Genomic DNA, 20,893 nt, shown 5'->3' on the forward strand with positions numbered 1-20,893 from the left:
CCAGGCTGGGACACCCACCGCTTTCACCTTGTGAATGTTCCCGGCGGTCCGTTCCTGCAGCTGTCTGACATGTGGGCCACTTGTAACTGTGTTTCCCAATTATGACTAGAACTTGTCTATTAAATCTTGATGGCATCTTTTAAATGAATTTAAATTCTCTTCTGAAAAAAGCTACTCATGCAACAAAATAATGGCAAAGTCATTTTAGAATAATTTCCAAAACGTGGTTTATAACTACATTGTATCTCAGAAAGAGCTTGTCTAACTGTCCCGGTGGTGCATGGGTTTCTCTGCTATCCCTATATCTCATATACAAAATTATGGGCTATTATACAAAAGTCATATCTCTGTCTTATTTATTGAAGTGTTGGTTCACTAAATAAAGGATCTCGACAATGATTTGAGCTGGCTGAAAACCTGCTTGAAAATTATATATTTCAGCAAAAGGTTTTCAACAAGCTCTATTTTTGAACCTAAATTACTTCAATTCCCAATGACCAAATTCATTAAAATATAAATTAGCCTAAAGAAACAGATGAATTACAATGGTATATTTGCATATCATCTATTTGGTGTGAATATAACAGTTTCTTCATGTAGACTAACAGCTACTGCAATCTTCACAACACCATAGTTGAGTAAATGTCTGTGGGGCGAATGAGGAAGCAAAGAGGACAAGGATGAGAGTTATTTGTACTGAATGGGAAAGAATACTGCAGAATTTTGCAGTCTGAATTAAAACCTGTGTTAAACCAGTTTCCTCCACTAAGACATATCTTAGCTAATCAATTAGCATAGGAGGTATATGCATGTCTTAGTATTCTAATAATAGAAAAGGATTTAAGGAAATGTCAGGTTTCGATTGTATTTTAGGAATTGTAGATAATTAGTGATTATTGCAACAAGGGTGAATATGATCTAAGAAATAAAGGTGAAGAGTGATCAGGCTGGATGGAATTAGAATGTCTTATCTCAGGGGAGTTAAATGATCCACCTGCGGTAAAGACCTTTGCATCCGCAAAAAGGCAGCAACAGAAATTTCTCATAAAGTTTGACCTGTTGTTCTGTAAGTAATATAGCGGAGACTCCAATACAGAGTATCTTGTCAATTCCTTTTAATAAATGAAGCTGAACTGATACAGCGGCTTGTGTAGTGTCTGTGATCTGTACCAATTCTCTGCTCTATGCCTTCATGTGTATTTCCGTGAATTGCTGATGCGCTTGGCCAGTGAGTTTTCTGTGACTTCAAAGCCAAGCCTTTCACTTTGCCTTGTATAAAACATGCCCAGAAGCTGGGTACTGAAGAAAATAAGGAGGGAGAAAAATATTGATTTTAGATGTTAGGATAATCTAAGAAAAATGGTTCAAAAAAAAAGGGGGGGGGGGGGAAGCCCCTCTCTTCTTCATTTTGGATTTTTTAGCTTTCTCATTTGTTGCCAATAGTTTCCAGAAAATTCTTTTGTAGAGACGCACCTAGCTCCATATAAATGCAAACAATAACTGTGAATATTGCGTTTGTAACTTCCAGAAGGTGCTGTGGTATTGGAGGATATATTCTTACAAGTCGCTATTCTACATCTTTTCAGCTTTCCAGGGGAAAGGATGAAGAACGGATTGGTTACTTTTCAAGAATGATGGGCATCAAGTTCATCAGTGACTTTTTGAAAAGGCTTATGGGTGACATAGTGCACAAACTTGATTAGCTCTAATGTAATTATCTTTGTTAGCTTTTGTGATGTAACTCGATGTATGTCATTGTGCATCGCTTTGACAAAGTAATGTTAGGAAGACAGTCAAAAGAGCCAAATAGTCCCAGATTTATGCCCTTTTGAGAAGTGACTAAGACATTTTGAATCCTATAAGTCAATAGACCTTTATACTTCTAAATCACCTAGTATATCTTTGAAAATATGACCTTTAATACAGTCCCATCTTTCCAAACAGCTTCAGGGATCATCCCAGAGTTTCCAGATACATTTGGAGTCAAATAAAATGAGGAACTGCTGAGTTCAGCTTCAAACTGAGAAAGAATAAATCACAAGATATGAAAAAAAGAAAGTTCCAGGACTAAAGCTTTTCAAAACAATGTGATTTTACTGTATTATCATATCCCACGAGTTCTTCAGTCACATGAAAATTTGAAGCATATAAGTGATCTAACTGACAAAGTGTGACTATTGCTAGTCTTTAGGAAAATGTTTCAATAACTCATTGACCTGCAGCTGTTTAAATTTATTGTCTAAAATATCTTCCTTCTTTTTCTTGATATTGTCAAATTTTTCGTAAGTGAAAGAATTTTTAATATTCAACTTTGTAGCATTTGAAACCAGCCTGAAATAGATCATTTTATGAGAGTTTTATAAACTTCATTTAAACTGAATCCAAGGAAATGGGAAAAAAAAGTATTGCAGATGAACAATTTTTAAGGGATTGGGAGGAAGAGACACCCGTATGTAAAGGAATGTTTAGTATCAAACATATAAATAGCTCTAGCTGACAGCAGAACAATAACTTCAAAAGATCACAAATTATTCTCAAATTTTAATAAAAAAGGAAGCTAGATTTATTCCATTCTGGATAAGAAAGGATGGATTAATTCTGTTCTTCTTTAAGCATTTTTCAGACATGCTTAACTTTTGATTTCAATGTTTTTAATCCTGATTTGCACTAATAAAAACTAGGTGCAAATGAGTGCTGATGAGTCTGTACTGAAGTTAAAGGAATAGTTAAAAATGTCTGTGAACATTCATTTAAATTCATTCATTTAAATTCAGAAATTAACTCCCAAGTTGATCATGTCTATGACTCTTTCTGAATTTGCTCTCTATGAGCATACAAGCACTTGAAATTGTCTTTCATGAATATTTGCAAAAGCAAATTTTCAATTAGACTTTTCAGATACTTGCAGAAAATAAATTTTATTTAATTGTGAGATTTGGATTTCACATTGTGTTGCCTGACATTTGTGATCTATTGTATGGGACTGCTGCATACTTGAAGGACTTCAGGAAGGTTTTGGCTGGATGGAGCACTTTGGAGAACCTTTACCTTGTGAAATGCAGGATTCATCAAGAGGCAGAAACAAATTAGAAGATATAAGAAAATAAGAAACTGTGCAGATTTCAAATTTTTCTTTGAGGAATTTTTTTTTTAGTGTATTGAACATTGTACTTCAGCATGAAGTGAATCTCAGAAGCCAATTTCTCCTCATTTGTGCTGTCAGGAGATTGTCGCTGGCTAGTTCAGTGACTATGTCCAAGCAGAATAATTTTAAGAGAGTGGTTGGGGTTATTTTTAACCATTTAAGACACAAGAATCGTGATAGAATGCAATGGCTGATATTTTGGGGTAACTTAGAGAAAGTGGTGTACATGCAATGACTGTCATTGGAACTCCAAAATGTGATGTGTGGTTTCAATTAGAAGTTAACTTCAAGTAAGAAGCCTTAACTCTAATAAGATGTTCGTATAAAACAGTTCTCATGGTGTATCAAGTTTAAGCATAATCTTGAGCATCTTGTGACTTGCAGGAAGGCCTGAAGCTGAAAAGAATATTCTCACTAAGGAATATGATAGAAATGACAGTTCAGCAAACCTTCTGTAGCAGGGGAAGAAACCAACCCCAGCGGGCGAGGCAGGAGGACGGGACATGTCCTGCTTGGCACACGTACGTTTGTATTCCCAGAAACAAGGAGGGGAAGGAAGGATGCCCAGCCTCTCCATGGACCCAGTGGGATCGGTTCTGGCCGATGCACAAGGACGCTGGGAGGAGAAGCCGCTGGCAGCCCACAGAGGTGCCCGCAGGACCCCCTGGGCTAGTCTGGAGGAGGTGAGCTCATCCACCTTGAACGAGGGAAAGGTGCTGCTCAGGGTGAAGAGCCCGGGTGAGGTTTGGACCTGTAATTGCCAGCCCACTGTGCTGCTGATCTTGCGGGGCCTAGGAGAGGTCCTTATTGATAACTGCAGTCTAGAAACGCACTTTTTTATTTTAGTTATTTTTTATTTTGTGAGTTTATCCAAGAGTCTAACCACTTATTTGGCTGGACTAATTGTGTCCTGATTTCATCTTTTACCTTGTCAAGTGAAAGGCACATTCCTTATGGCTGATTCAAGGCACTTTCTTACTTGGGGAGCAAAGAACTGAAGTACCCGCTAGCGCACAGGTATTCCCTCGGAGCAGGGGAGTGGTTTCCCACCTAGTTACTAGAGCCAGCTTCAGGGCAGGTAACAGGCAGCGCTGGGTCAGTCTCCTCGGCAGGCGCAGCCAGTGCTTCTAACAAGCAGCAGGCGAGGGGGAGATTGTTTATGATGCAGAAGGTACCCTAAGAGGGTCGTGCAGCTCAAAAGATACCAGATCAGGTTTCTGAAACGGAGACAACTAAATTATTCAGCATGAACAGTCTTCGCTTGCAAAGGTGCTGAGTACCTTGAATCCCACGTTTAAATATTCTGCAAGCTAAAATACTACTTATTGGAAGAAATTTGTGAGTAATTGAAAGCCAGGGATTATTTGGGGAGTTTTCTCAGTGATTTGTAGACAATTTATAAACAAGAAAAGAAGGATGAATAAATTATTTTATTATGTATTACTTCATCTTTAGTTTTGATAGTGAGGGAATCCAGCCCCAGTGCCTAGAAGGCATACATGCCAAGGATTGGGTTTCCTGTGTAAAAGCTATACAACGTGATAACACAGTTGTACTGCATATTCAGTTTTGATATGTAACCTTTTAAATAAATTGGAATACTCTTTGTGCCTACACTGGCACACACAGAGAGATCATAAACAATAATTTTGTAAAGGTCACTTTCTCACTAAGCGCTTAGAGCTCGTGGCAAGAGCAGTATAGGGCTATTAAAGGACCTTTATGCTTCTATTTTTTGGTGGGTGTTAATATTTTTGCAGCTTTGAAGCTCTGTTTAATATAAAGGCTCTGTAGTCTTTCATGCCGTGGGTCGGTCTGTGCAGCCCCGTGCCACGGGCCCCTGTGCTGCCGTCCCGTGCTGCAGGGCTGGCAGCGAGTGCCCGCGCTGGCTGCAGGGTCCGGGGGGTTACTCGAGGAGGCAGCGTGATGCAGCACGACTGAGGCTGGCAGCATCCTTCCTGCTGCGGATGAGGGGGAACGCAGCAAGATCCAAACCGCGGAAGGCTGCTGACCTTTTGTGTCAGTAGCATCTCAGAACAACCAGGTATCTCACCAGTTTAGTGTCCTCGGGAACCTGGGCAATACATGAGTGCCAATAGTGGCTGAGGGACCTGCACAAGGCGAGAGGTAGCGGGTGCCCGCCGAGCTCCATCCAGCTGCATAGCACATTGCTCAGCTGTTCCTGCTGTTGCCTTCGAAGGCGCTAATGAAGTTGTTGGTAGAACCATTTTATTTTGGTCCGGTGGAAAACTTGTTCTCTTGGTCTTGCTTGTCTTCAGCAAAGTATTTTGTCTCAGAGGAAATTTCTGGAAGCTCATAGTCTGTCCAACCAACATTAAAACCAGCTATATCTGCGGGTCTTTAGAAACAAAGGCACATTTTGTTACAAACTCCCCTTTATATTATACCTGCTGGGCTGTTCTTCTTTCCTGTGATTGACAAGATAGCCTAAATCAATATCCTTTTATTTTCAGACCTCTATTATTTTAAGGAAATCCACATCTGTCTTGCTGACAGTGTAGGGGAAAGTTATTCCCCACTGTAGTGGCATCAGAGGACACCCTCGGCAGGGTAAGTGGAGTCTATCTGGTGTCATCAAAATAGCCCCTGGCCTGTGGGTGTATGTGGCATTTGGGGCCCTCTGCTCCACAGGAGAGTCGAGCAGGAGGCTGAGACGTTGCGTTTTAACTCTGAGGAGATGTTTTCTCTCCAATGCTGCCTGCTGGTGCAAAGCCACTGCGGCTCGTCGAAAGAACGGGACGTTTGTAAGGCTATTGGCAATACGCAGAGGTGTTGTAATTAGCAACCACCACGGTGTGCCTGGGGAAAGGATGCTTGACCTTGCAGGCACGGCCTCTCTAGCGGGGAGAGGTCAGCGCTGCCTGCCACAGGAGGCAGCTCGTCCGTCTGCTCGCGGGGACTCTGCCGCAGCTGCGGTCGCCCCCGTCACGGACACGGCGCTACGCAGAGCTGGGGCCGGAGCAGGGGCAGCAGCCCGGGTACCCACCAGCTTCTGCTGCTGGCATCCGTGCTGCTGTGGTGTTTATTCAATACCTAGGAATTTTATTTAAAATTATTTCAGTTCTCTCTCAGCAAGAAGCCCTTGAATGTATGATTCAAAGCTTTGATTTTCTCTTCTGTGGAAGACCCGTGCCTAGCACCAGTCTGTGATCTCAGGGAGGCTACATGCGCTCAACAACAGAGATGTGTCGGCCCAAAAGTTTAAATTACCCAGGTGACTCTTATCCTGGAAAATCTCTTCACTATTTGTGTAGGCAAGCTGATAAAAATCAGTATCTCCCAAATTTAAAGTATCAGTGAGAGTTTGTTGCTAGCCCCTCCTGCATAAGCATGGACAATCCTATTAATAGATTGTCTATTTTATGCGATTCTTAATAACTCATCTAAATTTTAACAGATTTGCATGACAGAATTTTAAACAAGGTCATATTTTCTATGGCATTATAAAAGTATGTATTTGTACTTTTTCCACATCACTCCACAGACTGTAACTGTTTTTTCCTCAAGCTGATGCATTGTGGCTAGTGATTTTACTCCTTTGGCAGCATTCGTCTGACCTTCCGTACGGGCCCTGATCCCTCAGTTGAAAGGAATTTTTGGTAAGATACTACATAATCTTCCCAGAAAAGGGATAGGACTTCAATCTCATAATATGGAATAAAAGATATAATTTCCCTCGTGATTGATAAGCATCATTTGTAAATGAACCTGCTTTGTGGAATGGTGAAAAATGGTTGGAGCAGTTAAAAAATGGATTGAATATGGAGAAAACACATTCCCATAAGAAAGAATATAAATTTGTAAATGGGGAATACGAAATGATTTTTAGACATTGAATTAACAAATTAATTTGGCTGACATTACCTCCAATTTACATAGAAACAATTTTTCACATTTTTCATGTAGACCATTTTCTATGTTCTGCTGTGACTGAGGGAAAAACAAAGCAGATGAATCCTTTAAGGCAAGAGGAAGGCATCCTGAAAGTCATTTTAACTCATTCCAAGAGTTGTGCAGCGGGCAGAGATTCAGGGAATGACAAAGGCATGCACAGAGGGAGGCAGCGATGCCAGGGTAACAGCTGGTATCTGAAAAAGCCCAGTTTGCTGTTCCCGTTAGTACTCTGCGCGGAGGCTGGGGTGGAGCTGTTCGCTCATCAGGCTGGGCTCTAGCAAGGATACTGCTGTGGAGATGCTGGTCTGAAACTCATGGCTGGTGAGGCCCCAACTGGTTGGGATCGAGCACAGCAAAAACAGATCCTAGCTCCACACTGCCATGGAGAGGCGGAAAGCCAGTTCCTTGCTTGGCCGCATGGACGCGGTGGGAATGGCCGCACCAAAAAAAGGTCTCTGGCGTGGGCTTGTTTCAGTTCTGCTCACACGGTAGACATTGCTGCTAGGCTAGGTGGACATTGCTGCTAGGCACGGGCCCATCTGTATTCTTCTGTCTCTTCTGTCACAAGACTCTGAAGCAAATTTTTGATTTGTGGCTCTTTGTTTCTCTAATTCTTTCTGAACACCCCAAAGCTGAACAGCTGGTGGAGGCCAAAGACACCTGTTTAAGGCACCAGTTCCACAAACAAACCACAGCACGGTTATGTTATGTGATAACAAAGTCCAGTGTGCTTTGGTACAGGAGGACCCAGGTGAACATCTTGGCAGGTGCAGCTCATCTGCACAGTCCAGCTCCTGAGCCCCACCGAATGGCCCGGAACAGCCACAGGCAGCAGCTTGTTTTGAGGCTGGGGATGGTGGCTGTCTGGTTCCTCCTCCTCTCGCTGCATCCTGCCCCATCTTCTAGGTGAGAAACACCCATTTACTCTTCCTAGATCAAACTGTAACTAGTCCATAATGAGACACACTGGTATCCTTTCTTCCTACTCAGGCACATAAAAAACTCGGTGAGTTTTTCCAGGCTGAAAAACTCGCTGAGTTGAGCCTGGCACGGTGGCACTACGTGACCAAAGTGCAAATATGCCTAAATTCAGGACTTCAATTTAACTCACTGTTGTAGGGACATTTCAGACAGAAGACAGAGAACGATACATGAATCTACATGAATCCAAAAGACAATGTATGTATAAAAACTCTAATAAATATTTCTGATTTCTTCCAAAGGCAGTTTAACAAAAAAGTTCAATAGCTCTGCTGTCATATTCTGTTTCAACATTGAAGTTCAGCAGCAAACTATGTGAAATCGGCCATTCACATTAACTGTGGCCAGAGGAAAGAAATGATAGCGAGAAGATACTAGGAAGAGAGAAGCAGAAAAATAGGTTGCCCATTCTCCTTTCTTTCATCTCTTGCGCAGTTTGGCAGAGGGTTTGGGAAGGGGCTTTTCGCCTCTTCAGGGAGAGACATAAACTTGGACCACACAGTCTCAGACTCTGCCAGCTTGTCATTCAGCTCATGCATTCAAGATGTTGCATATTAATAGCACTCCCTGATGGCTGGTGGATAGGGGTCTCCCCACCTATACAAAGTAAGCCTCTTGGCACAACAAAGTACAAAAGAGGCCCACACAGGAAAAAAAATGCACTTGAGAACTGGTTTGGAGAAACTCTGCACAGATGCTTATGTGCAGATGCATATTTCAGATGTTCTTTTTCCTGATTAGCATGCAGCAAACTCACCTGTTTTGCTGCCTAGAGGAGTCACAGCAGAAATGGAGAAACATCTGCATGAGTTCAGTTCTTTCTCCCTATGAATATGATTTCCACAGCACCCTTTTCCAATTGCCCTTCTGTGTAGCCACTGACACCCTTTTCAACCTCGCTCTTGGACATGCCTAAGCCAGCAAACACAGGGTGGTACTTCAGGATGGAGACAAAGCATGAACAGTGCAGGGAGCTGTATGTTGGGAAGGGGAGAAGGGAATGGGTGGGTGGACTGATCGCACAGCTCTTACTGTGCAGGTCCATTGGGGATGCTCAGGCTGGATGGGTTCTGGCATGGCTGAGATAGGAGGATGAGCTCCCAGGACCTGGGCGAAAAGCTGGCATTCCTGATCTGCAAATGGTCTGACACTCGTCACGTACGTAGCCTTACCTGAGGTCTGGTCATGGAATCCAAGCAAATGAACCAGCCTGCTTGCCCCCAGCGCCTGCAGCGTGCTGGTTACCATAAGCGTCTGCTCTTAATTCTCACACTGAGCTGTACAGGCAGATCCTATGTACGCCAGAGGAATACATTTCCTTTGTGCTCTGCTCCATTGTAGCTTACTCCAATGGCAGAAAGCACAGCTCAGTTCTAACCATGTGTTTTGTTAAAATGAGCCTCAGGAGGAGAAGGTGGGGAGAGGGTTGCTTATACATGTGTGGGTATCTGATGCAATCCACAGTGTGAGCCACGTTTTTCTGGATATTTCAGCATATACTGAGAATGACACGTGAGCAGTCCAAGCTATTTTCAGAACTGACAGTTTTTCTTTTCACTCCAACAATTGCTTCTTCAATACACTAGAGTATGCAAAGTGCTTCAATAAACTTTTAATTAGGAGTAGGAGTAACAGTGAAACTAAGAGAAAGCTTTAGCCAAAACGAGAGCTGACCTCAGCTCATACCTGTTTTGCAGGTTTTTGTTAACTTTTTGAAAGAAATCGCACACCTTAGCATTTGTTGGTTTCTGGCAAGGCTGAAAGCAGGAGTCCTGAAACAGCCTAAGAAAGATTGGTTTTATGATGCTCCTGACCCAGGAAAGACCCAGCAGAAATCTGCTCTGATGGGAGTCATGGGCTAAAGCAGTCTGGATATATTTTGATCTGAGCTCTCAGGTACTTCTCTAAACCAAAATATTCAAATGTTTGAGGTTTTCAAAAAGCCTAAAATCTTCTCAGATCCTTACAACAGAGAACAGATTACAACCAGAAGTCTCCAGATAAATCTGAGATGGATTTTGCTGCAGTGGCTCTTTCATACTCTTTGACTGAAGTCTGCTGACTGACACCAAGAATGCAAATATGCTGTGGAAGGGGTCTCTATTTTTTCTTAAGCTGTCTAAATCAATTGGGTGTTTGAGGTGTGGCAGTGTATTTCCTTAGAACTTTATTTCTTTCTATTACCCTCCTGACAAAAGTAAGCAATCCCTTTGGAGTTTGCAAAGGAAAATGTGTCCCACAGAGCTAATGCTGTGTGCACTACATGTAGAAAGATATGTTTAATGAAAGATGAGAAATTATGGATCAAATAATGATGTGGAAGCCACTCTCACAAACAATGAAGATCATTCTGGATGCACTCCAAATATCATTACTATTGTTTAATTTCAACTCCAGTCCTGCATCTGCTTAAGATAGTGTCAAAGATAATAATCTCACCAGACAGATACAAAATACAAAACTGAAATTACGTTGCTCAATTATTTTGTTTACTAGTGGTGTTAAACTACTGTTTTTGTCTGAATCATGCAGGAGAGCTATGATTTCTACCTTCAAACTCCTCTGAAAATGCAGCAGTTTAGCATCAATACCTATTTCTTTCCAGATTACGTTATATGAATGAGTTTGATAGGAGTCACCATGGTGAGGAAAGGATAATGTAATTTCAGGTAAGAGTTCTTCATAATGAATTCATTCCTTACACCATGTTAACACCCACACATGGAATTAGGGACCTTTGTAACACAATGCAACAATTTACTAGAAATCACAAAACACCAATTATAGAATTGGACTGAAATTGGCTGCCAAATCCTCCGTCCTTGATAAAAGAAGGATAGGTAAAGTCATGCCAGCACATTTTAACTCCTTCTTAAAAATTCACTTGGGTCCATTGTGTACTTCCTCAGTGATACAGAAGTAGATCGACTGCAGTGCTATGTGTATGACATGAAATGGAAAATAAAATAAAAATTAATAGGTCATGAATAGCAGTGAATATGAACTCAGTTTGGATCATATTTATTTAAATAATTACAGCAGATCGTTAACTTTGAGACTCTCCTGATTTACGCAAGTGACAAAGGAAAGAGTCAGCTTCTATATTGTATATTTAGCTTGATAAAAGAAAGCCAGCCTGTATGGAAGAAACATGCGACTGAGGTTCCTCAGCTGATATTTTATAAAAGCACAATTAAATGTCAGTATTTTACAAAGAACTCTTAAATCCTCAGTCTGAATCTTGTCTGTTTTTACTGGTAGCAGAGTACCAAATTGTAAGCAGAACTGAGCAGGATCTGACTTTCCATCACAGACAGTTAATAATTAAATCAAACATTATATTCAACAATAGAACATATGCATCAGCTTCTTTCAAATTGCATTTCCTTCCTGTTAGATCCATTAGTGTAAACCAGACTGCCTTTAGAAAACCCCTTATTGCTGCTGTCTTTCAGCACAGTTCCTGAAATGGATAATGTGGTGCATATTATGGGCAATTACACAGAACTCCCTAGTGATAGGGTTTTAGAGTTTCAGAATAAAACAGCTGGAACTACAGGGCTGTAAACTAATCTGAAAAAGAGACAATAGTAAGACATTTAATGCACATTGTTAGAACATGGACAAAGACTAGATGTGAAATACTACATATCACCATACCTACTGTATCGCACAGCATCTTCTCTGCAAAATCCTGTTTAACTCTTGAAAGACAAGGCAGTCAAAAGCCAAAGATTTTGCCACGAACACATGCACACACAGCTGTATAACCCGAGCTAATTGGAAACATTAAAGGAAGAAGTCTTGATCCAGAGCCCTGGTTTTCTCTTAATGTCAGTGGAGTTTGAATCAAATCCAGAACCCTATTCAAAAATGATAATTTATTAATGAATGCACAATGAATATATACGTAGATATACTAAGAAACTATGTCTCCATTCCTCTTTTACTGTTTCAATACACTCTGAAAATTTAGCATTTTGGATGCAAAAATTGCATTTGCTCTTGGATATATCAAGACTACTGCTACAATACTACTGCTAGTGCTTGATCCTCCATCAGTTCAAATTGACGGCAAAGCTCCCATTAATTTTAGTAATACAGCAGTGAATTTTTAGAATAGCACATGCATCATTTGGAAGCACAATGACCATGATTACATGTGTAATCACAGTAATTGTGCACACAATTACTGGTTGGGTATCTAACTGCCTTTCAAAAATCAGTTGCTCTACTTGCATGTATACTCACAGCAGTCGCTTGTGCAAATACACTGCAGCCCAGAGCATCCCTACCTCTGTGCTCGCCACTGAAATCGTACAGAAGAGGGCTGTCTGTGGCAGTAGGTATGTGGGATAGAGAAGCATATGTTTATGTTGCGGTGGTGTGAACAATAAATAAGAAAGGAAGAGAAATGGTTGCAGTGTCTCTTTGGGGAAGTAAAAATGTGAAATTACTTCAACTAATTTTTCAAAAGGACAGAGACTGATTTTCACGAGCTCCTTTCTTGTGAGCCTCCTTATCAGCAGGGTCCAGCAGGCATCAGCAAGTTAGTTAATGCTGTGGCAAAATAATCAAATAATTTAGCAAATAACAGCAGCATACTGAAATAAAATAAAAAATAAAATTAACACCCCCCCCAAAAAAAAAATACCCCAAGGCTGAGTAAAATTTTGCAGCTTAAAAAATTCAGAAAAAAATTCAAATATTCAACATAGTGTGCTGTGAGTTTCTTACATTGCAGAACCTGAAAACCAGCTGTCGTGGCAAGCTCTAGTTTAAAAGGTGACTCCTTTTGCTCAGGAGATTGATTTTTATAGTCATAGCGGTATATAAAAGCACATCCTCTGTAGATAGTGATAAGACTTCCGGATCCATCCTTTCACTCAGCAAAATGGTAGCAGGAGAAAATTTGACACAAACCATTTTATTCAGCTGTCCCTTACAGTCATGGCTTCCCTCTTCCCCTGGAGAGCGATGAGTCTGCTTTCCTTTTCCAATAACAGTTTTACGACCCCACGTTAGAAGGGAGCAAGGAGCTGGACAGGCTGGGCCTGGCTGCTGAGGCGTCTGTGTGAGGGAAGGCTGGGCGAAAAGTCAACATCAGGGAAAGCAGATGTAAATCAAAAGCCAGGGAATACCCTCTTCCTGGGGGAGAAATGGACCCTCTTTTAGAAGATAAAAACGCCAGGGCTTGTGTTAGGGTAAGCCGGTAGCACGTCTTCAGGAATCGCCCCTCACGGTGCGGGGACAGGCGACTGCGCTCGCACGGAGGGCCTGGGGCGGAGGGCCTGGGGCGGAGGGCCTGGGGCGGGACGTGGTCCTGCGCAGCTCGTGAGCACGGGCGCCCCAGCGTTGCCGCCTCCGGCAGCCCTGAATCTAACGTGAAATGAAGCCATCTTTTCAAATGGAAGAATGCTAAAAATGGCTGGCTGAACTTTTTACTAGGCTGCATGTCACCGGGGGAGGGCGGCTAGGCTGGGAGGCCTTTAGCGGCCTACACCTCATATGGTTACCACGGGCGGAAACCTTGTAAAATTTGCTAGGGTGGATGTAATGATTACAAATTACACATGCTGTCTAAATAAGATCCGTGTATGAAATACCATAATGTTTGGCAGTATTTGGGTCTTGACTTCCCTTGTTTTTAGAGGTTAAAATTTTGAAGCTCAGCCCCATATGTGGGATTTTACTCCATCGGCCCCTCCTGTCAGGGTTTGGGACGTTTGGCCCTGGGCTCTGGTACACTGAGGAGATGACAAATGGACAGTCTCTGTCAGGCAGAAGAGGGAACAGTGTTCAGACACACTGAAAAATGTTTGCTCTGCTACTAGAAAGCTTCAGCACGTTTCCTCCGAAGAGCGTTAGCTTGTCACTGAACACAAGGCCGGAGAGGACTGTGCCATGTATGCAGCTGTGCTTCCTGGTTTCTCAGAGCCCGTGGTCATGTTGGCTTGATATATTTGCAAAATAGCTGTATGTAAGTTAACCCAGATGCCGTGTCCTATTGCCTCTGCACAAATAACTACTAAATAGGGTTTTTTAAACTTTATTGTAGTACTTGACTCCCTGCTTGATTCTCTACAACCATCCTGCTGATAACTGCAGCAAATTTTCTTCTTAATTTCATTAGAGTAAACGTGAAGTAACCTCACTGAAGTCCAATCAGCGGGAATTTCAGTTCTCTACATTGCTTTGGGTCTGCAGTCTTGAACATAGGAGGTGTGCATGTGGACTGAATTCAGTATAAAGCATTAAACGCTGTCTCTTTGTAATTAACAGTAGAGAGCTGTATGAAGTCTTGAAGCTAAGAAATCCCACAAGCCCTGTAGAAAACGTTTCTTTATACAGATCTGAAGTGTTATTCAAGGGAATTCACCATAAAGGATGGAGAGCTGCTGGGACATGAAGAATATAAAGCTCTAAGTCTATGTTGGAGAAAAGTTCCCTCAGAAGCGTGCGTTTAGTTTCTGATACCTTTGGTGATGCGTGCTGCCTCGCCTGCCATCTCTGCAAGTGTGGCCTCACTTTCACTGTTACTGCAACATGCGTCAAGCGAAATGAAAACAGAAATTTCGGAAAGGATATAATTAACCTACTTGTGAACATTAACCTTAAATATCATTCTAATTATCTCACTAATTTAATCACTGCAGATCTCAAACTTGTTTGTTAAATATTTAATTCTGCAAATTGTTTTTGATACAGAGGTGTGGGTAGCTTTCTGTGAATGTAAGTTACTCTATAAAACTCTTTGCAAAACCATTGTGTGTTCGCAATTCAGTGAACAAACCTCACTGTCAACAAGACTTTTAATGGAAATCACAGAAACCGTGCCCTGAGGCTAAGAGATGCCCTATTATTTTAAATAATATGAGTGCCCTGTTATTTTAAAATCTAATGAACATGTTGTGCAGGGAGTAGACCGGGGTAAATTTCTGCCTGCACATCTTCAGGTTTGATTCCACAGGAGTCTAGACTGGAAAGCCACTGGCAAGTCTAACAGTTGGTTCTTATCTTTTCACCTCTTGATTACTTGAGCAACTCAGCAAATGATGCCCTTGATCTTCAGCCCTTCTTATCAAGCGACTATTTTGTGCTAAAAGTAACCTAAAATGTGTTTAGATGCTCCAGTTACAATGCCGCCCAAAGTGGCTCTAATTATTCCTGAGAGGAAGCTTTTGAATTTGGGAGTGTTTGTTGAGAAGATGAAAGCTCCGTGTTTGTTCCTGCCTCCCAGATGGGAAGGGGCCCTACTCGTACTGCCTCCTGCAAACACCCACGAGGCTCAGCCGAGCACGGCGAGGCAGGGACACGGGGATGCCTCCAACTGCTGTGGCTGGGAGAGCAAATGGCCAGGCTGTGGGTGCTGGGGAAAATCCCAGACGGAGGGGACAGCCAAGCCAGGACGGGCCTGGAGGCTGGGGCACCCAAATCCTCTGTCCCATGGGAAGGTGGGGTCTCTCTGCTGTGTAGTGCCTCCCCTCCCTCCATCCCTCCCCAGGGGCTTCAGCCAGCCCGGCATTTCAGGCTGTACCCACATGGCAGTACTTCTTCAATGTTACTTTCTTCATTTTTGTTATGTATGTCTCCTTAATGGAGGAAGAAGGTGAAAGATTGGGGTTGACATTGTGTTTCTGCACGGTAATTCTTACTATCAGAGGAAGGTGCAAAGGTATGCTAAATCCAGGTGATGGCTCACAGCAGACCTCTGACAGGAGCTATTTGATTAGTTAGGTGTCCATATAAGTACCTATTTGGGACTACCTTATTATTCAGAATTCCATCCTGATTGCTTGTATTTATTTATTATGCACTTACACACAATTCATACTGTTTAGTTCATCCCTGGCAATAAGAAACAAATTTCTGTGAATTTAGCTGAATAAAGCTGTGTTTGTTCTTGTTAGTCATCAGAAGTCTGGTTCTTTCTATGCATTATCTCAATTTCTGGGCATTTTTTCCCTTCATTTACTCCAAAAATGACTTCAATACTAATGAATACTGAAAGACAGCCAAGACAGGATGAACTTTTGGACAATTTATGCAAACACGACAGATGAGAATAGATTTACTATAAACATGTCAGGCACAAAAGACTTGACTGCTTTTTAAATACAGTGATACTGGAAGAGATTTATGGATATTTTCAACTGTTCATTAAAGAGAAAAATATTTTGAAACTATAGGCACTATCCTTTTATCCATTTTTGCCTTCCAGGCTGAGTTGCAAACCTTTGATGTTTTCTTCACCAAAAAATAAAAGTAGTTATGAATTTATTTCTCCCAAGCACTTTCATTTTTGTGTCAATTTACAGTTTTTATTACATTCCTGGCAGTCCAAATTATGGTGTTTGGAGAGCAGCTAGAGTCCACAGCTCTGAGTTTTCTGAAAATAGGGAGGAAGTTCACTTAATGATGCTTTCTGGCCACTGCCTTTTTTCTTCTCCTTTAGTAATAAAAGGTTAATAAAATCTATGAATACTTTAACTGCCTGCTAGAGCAACCAACCAATTAAAGGTTATTCTAATCTAAATGACTGGAAGCCACTTGAATTGAGAAAGTTACCATGCAATAGCTAGTACCTGCTGGATCAGATTAATAAAATGGAAAGTCTTAGACATGAAAATCATGTATAAATGTAGTCCGTATAGTTGACCGAGGCATCAGTTCTTACAGCCAGACAGGCATATACTTAACTATAACAAACACAGTCTGCTTCTGTGCTCTTACAAATCAATAATAAGCCTTGCTTTCAACTTCAGTGCAACTGAGGTTGTTGCCAGTCAATGATTTTGCAAGATGGGATTGAGATATTGGAATAGTTTCATGGAATTATCAGATTCTTTCTTTCTAAAATAGTGTTAAACTCATATAAGTAGTAAGGAATTTCAACGTGAAAAGATGTGCTTTTGCATTGCTTCTTAAAAACATCGTATCTTGCCAAATCTCCTACGAAGTCAAAACAGTGCACCAGCATGACAGCAGGAAGGACTGTGCGGTGCTTGAAGATCTAATCCTGCATACTCACAGTGCTGGCTATGCTCTTGCTTTTTGAGAAGATGGAGAAAGATGAAGAAAGAGCAGATTTGGGTGGAAAATAACACAGTTTTCATCGCAACCTTAGAAGGATATTGGCAATTTTGTAGCAGAATGATTTGAGCATTCTGAGACCCTTCAAAGTAAGGCAGGAAGCTTAATAAAGGCTTCATTTTGGAAAAGCGGATAGCTGAAAGTAATATTTTAACAATTTTTACTGGACTTGCATTTCCAGCCTCTTTAAATTAATTTAAGAGCCACAAACCAACACACATTTATAAATAACACAATGCAGTTGGAGATAATGCAAATGTCTTTATAAATAACAGAGTATAGCTTAAATCATTATTTTTAATGCCTCTATTTTTTGTTCCTATATGAACAGGTCTGTGCTGGTCTGCATTAATTAAATTTAAGTAGGATTTCTAAGGCCAGATCATCATTACTTCTGTGTCCCTGATTTAAATCTGCAGTAAAACATTTCTCCATTTAGTTTGGTGCTTTTGTGTCATATTTCATACACTAGTTGTCTCTTAATTAAATCCATGATGGCCCACCAACACAGACTATTAAAATAACTATACTTTGCACTTGACATATTTATGAGACAGATTCATAAGAGTATAGACTGATACTTGAACTACTCACTGAGAAATGCTAATAAGATTATGATGAAGGTAAGATTAGAACATTCGTCTCCTTTTCTCTCTTCTTTTTAGAAATTTATTTTTATAACTGCAATTCACTACTTCTATTTCAGGCTCTTTGATGTTGTTGTATGTACCAACAGTTCTTTCTGTGTGGATTTATTGTGGCAATGAAGAGTGGGAAACTGCTAATTTATATCACACCAGTAAAGTGCATAAGTATTGTGCTCCTTGAAGTATGAATGTTTGCAGATGTCTGTAAAACCTTCACATGGGATTGACATGTTCAGGGTAATGCATATTAAGGAATTAGTCTACTTTTGGAATTGGGTGGTGTAAAATATGGATTAACGTGAAGTGCCACATTGTTTTACCTTTATTGCCTTACTCCTCCAGCAGGCCTGTTGGTGTAGGGCCAGCTGGGTCTGCTCCTGCGTGAGGGAGGAGGCAGTGGCGTCGTGCCTGTGATCATTTGCTGCATGTTGTTGTGCCAGGCAGGACGTGGCCTTGCCCATCTCCCAGCTGTAGCACAACATACTGGCATGTCACGGGCTCTGCAGTTTGCTCAATGCAGTTTGACTGTCACGGCAATGTTTGAAATTGCGTGGATGTATGGCCTCGGTGGTTAAGAAAAACAGAAAAGGAAGCAAATCCACAAGTCATATGACTTGAAAGGTTGCTTAACATATGCGCTAAGTTTTGATCATTTGCATGTATGGATATCTCGAAATGACCTTAGCATTGTATTAATATATTGGCAGAGTTGCTGATATAATTTGTTTGATAATTTTTTAAATAATTTGGATGTGGAGGGTTCAAGGAACTCCATATTTGAGAAAAATGTTGCTACAAGTGAAAAAGCTGCTAAGTGAATGATCTAAAAGCAGCAAGGATTTCTATCACTTTTCAGGACCAAGACGTTCACCTCTTAGGCACCTTTTCCCTCTCTCCCTTTTTTCCCCAGTCACATCCTTTCATGGAAGGGCTCCCGTGCATCACTGCATTTAGGGGTCCAGGTGTGGGTACAAATGTAGAGGGCTCTAAATACATGCAGTTTGAAGGGTATTTATGTTACAAGTGTGGTATATAGAACCCCAAATCCACATGATGTTCATAGTTTTTTGATGATAATATATCACTGTGCTTCATACTGGTATTCTCTATGAAAGCGACAAAAGCATCAAATGTTGGGATTTCATTTAGAAATAAATACAATATTAGAAAGTAAGAATAATAAAGATATATTAAATATTTCATCCTCTACAGAAATAAACCAGCTACAGTTCAGGGAGCTTCGCTAAACACATTAAGTCTAATAAAATCGCCTACACGTACTCCTGACACTAGTAGTAATTAAAATAACTTGTTTCAAAAAACTGGTCCTATACATGAATACTTATTGGCAATTATTCCTAAGTTCTTCAAACCAAAGATAACGTAATTTGATTCACACACAATGTTCTTGTAAACGTGGTTCATACTGGGTTTTATATGCAGCTTAGGACTGTTAATTGCCATTTTGAGCCTCACAGTAAAATAGAGTTCAATATGTCGCTTTTTCTGAAGTATTGAGAAATGTTTGAGAAATGCTTGTCTTAGTCTAATCAACTGTGAATAATTTATTTCTGAGTCCTACTTTTCAGTATAAGTGGATCTGACTTTTCTCAGAGCTTCTAAAGTCTAATCAACTTGTTACATTCATTTAATTAAGGAAATCTGTAACGAACTGTGAAGTGTATGTACCAACAGGCTTTTTTGTTGTGTAAAATTGGCGTATTTTCATTGTGAATGTGATTGTGTTTGCTTATACTGACAGGTAGCCTCTACTAAACAAATCAATTTTTTTTCTACATGTATAGGTCAATATGAGTAGCGTATAAACTGTTTTCTGAACTGCCTCTCTCCTGGTGGACCCACCACCCAGCTTCCCAAATTCACGCAGCTGTAGCTTTCAGGCAATTCTCATTTCTGGAAGGGTTACAAATACGTAAGTGTTCTTCCGTGCTTCAGAGAGAAGGAAGATGTAATAGAGGTGTGACACACAAGAGTGTGGATAAAAGACTGACTTTTTTAGGCACGGTTAACCTGAAAAACGTCATCACAGTAGAAGATTAAAACACTGACACAAGCTTGTGGTCAGGATCTGCTTGCCGCAGTTACCGAGAGGAGCGCAAAGGGGTGAGCTAAGGATGCTGAGTGAAAGTCCAGCCTGTGTTTTCCAGCCCAGAGTAATTTGTTCTCATTTCTCTGAGAAATCAGCATCATCGGAAGGAAGTAGCTGGTAAAATAAAGGGCTCTTACATCATGTATTCATTTTTTTAAAAAAGACACGATATTTATTTGTTAATAAATGTTTAGAAGTCCATCATTCCTCCCATCATTATGTGACATGAGGAACATTTTTTATTAAAAATAAAGAGATGCTGTGGGGATTGACACTTTTTTTCCTCCTTATGCTCAGACAAACTCTTCAGCCTCAGAGAAAAGGTCCTTGACCCTGGTCTAAAATACCGTCCAGTGCCTATGGGATGTAATATGAAAATCATCAAAACTGTCCTTGGCATGAGCTGATTAAAATGGTTTGTTGTTGCCTACAGCACCATTGCTTTATATGTATATTTTTACAAAGAGCAGATGTGCCCATGTCTTGCACAGTTTCTCTTTGTGTGTTTTTTGATAAACACAGAAGTGAAATCACTACCTGGGCAGATCCCCCCTGTGAAGTTTCAGAGAGGGAAAGGTGAGGGGTTGGCAATGGGGCTGGGGTACCGGCTGCATAGGGAGAAGCAGGGGAGGGCGGCATGGTGGCAGCACTCGGGCACGGGGGGTTGTGCAATGGTACCGCAGAGAGTAGGAGGAAAAGCATGCAAACCTGCAAGCAGCAAGGGCCCAGAGTAGAAAAAAACCCAAAATCTGGATCTATCTGCCTGCCAATGCCGTATAAACCCTGCTCCGACAATAGCAAGAAGTGGGGTTTTTATTTTTTCAGACTGACAACTAAGTTTCAGTTAGAATATGGAAGTGGAGAGTAGCTGATCCTAAAATGCTAGACAAGGTTGCCTCAGGATGACATCTTACCTATCCTTCTGCTATTACAAAGAAAACTGAAAAAGTCCAAGTCCTCAAGGTGAATCTGGCGTTTCTGTGTTTTCTTGTTCCACTCATG

At 41.0% G+C, this 20,893-nt stretch overlaps 2 long non-coding RNA genes across 7 annotated transcripts in view; both read left to right on the top strand.

Annotated features, from left to right (window-relative positions):
• LOC142412675 (uncharacterized) overlaps window positions 1–6,375 on the top strand; it is a 27,961-nt gene extending 21,586 nt beyond the window's left edge. For all 4 annotated transcript variants that reach the window (XR_012776572.1, XR_012776571.1, XR_012776573.1 and 1 more), the window contains 3 exons: window positions 1,587–1,710; window positions 3,530–3,828; window positions 5,620–6,375. This is a non-coding gene — a long non-coding RNA (uncharacterized LOC142412675). The remainder of the gene's footprint in view (window positions 1–1,586; window positions 1,711–3,529; window positions 3,829–5,619) is intronic.
• A 129-nt stretch (window positions 6,376–6,504) lies between these two features.
• On the top strand, window positions 6,505–14,806 carry LOC142412676 (uncharacterized). 3 transcript variants are annotated; one of them, XR_012776574.1, is made up of 3 exons: window positions 6,505–6,765; window positions 10,574–10,710; window positions 14,100–14,806. It is a non-coding gene; the product is annotated as an uncharacterized LOC142412676 (long non-coding RNA). The 3 variants fall into 3 exon arrangements; XR_012776576.1 differs by having other exon boundaries at window positions 14,175–14,806; XR_012776575.1 differs by having other exon boundaries at window positions 14,324–14,806.
• The last annotated feature ends 6,087 nt before the right edge of the window (window positions 14,807–20,893 follow it).

This window comes from Mycteria americana, chromosome 7 (assembly GCF_035582795.1).
Source record: "Mycteria americana isolate JAX WOST 10 ecotype Jacksonville Zoo and Gardens chromosome 7, USCA_MyAme_1.0, whole genome shotgun sequence".
Taxonomy (NCBI): Eukaryota; Metazoa; Chordata; class Aves; order Ciconiiformes; family Ciconiidae; genus Mycteria; species Mycteria americana.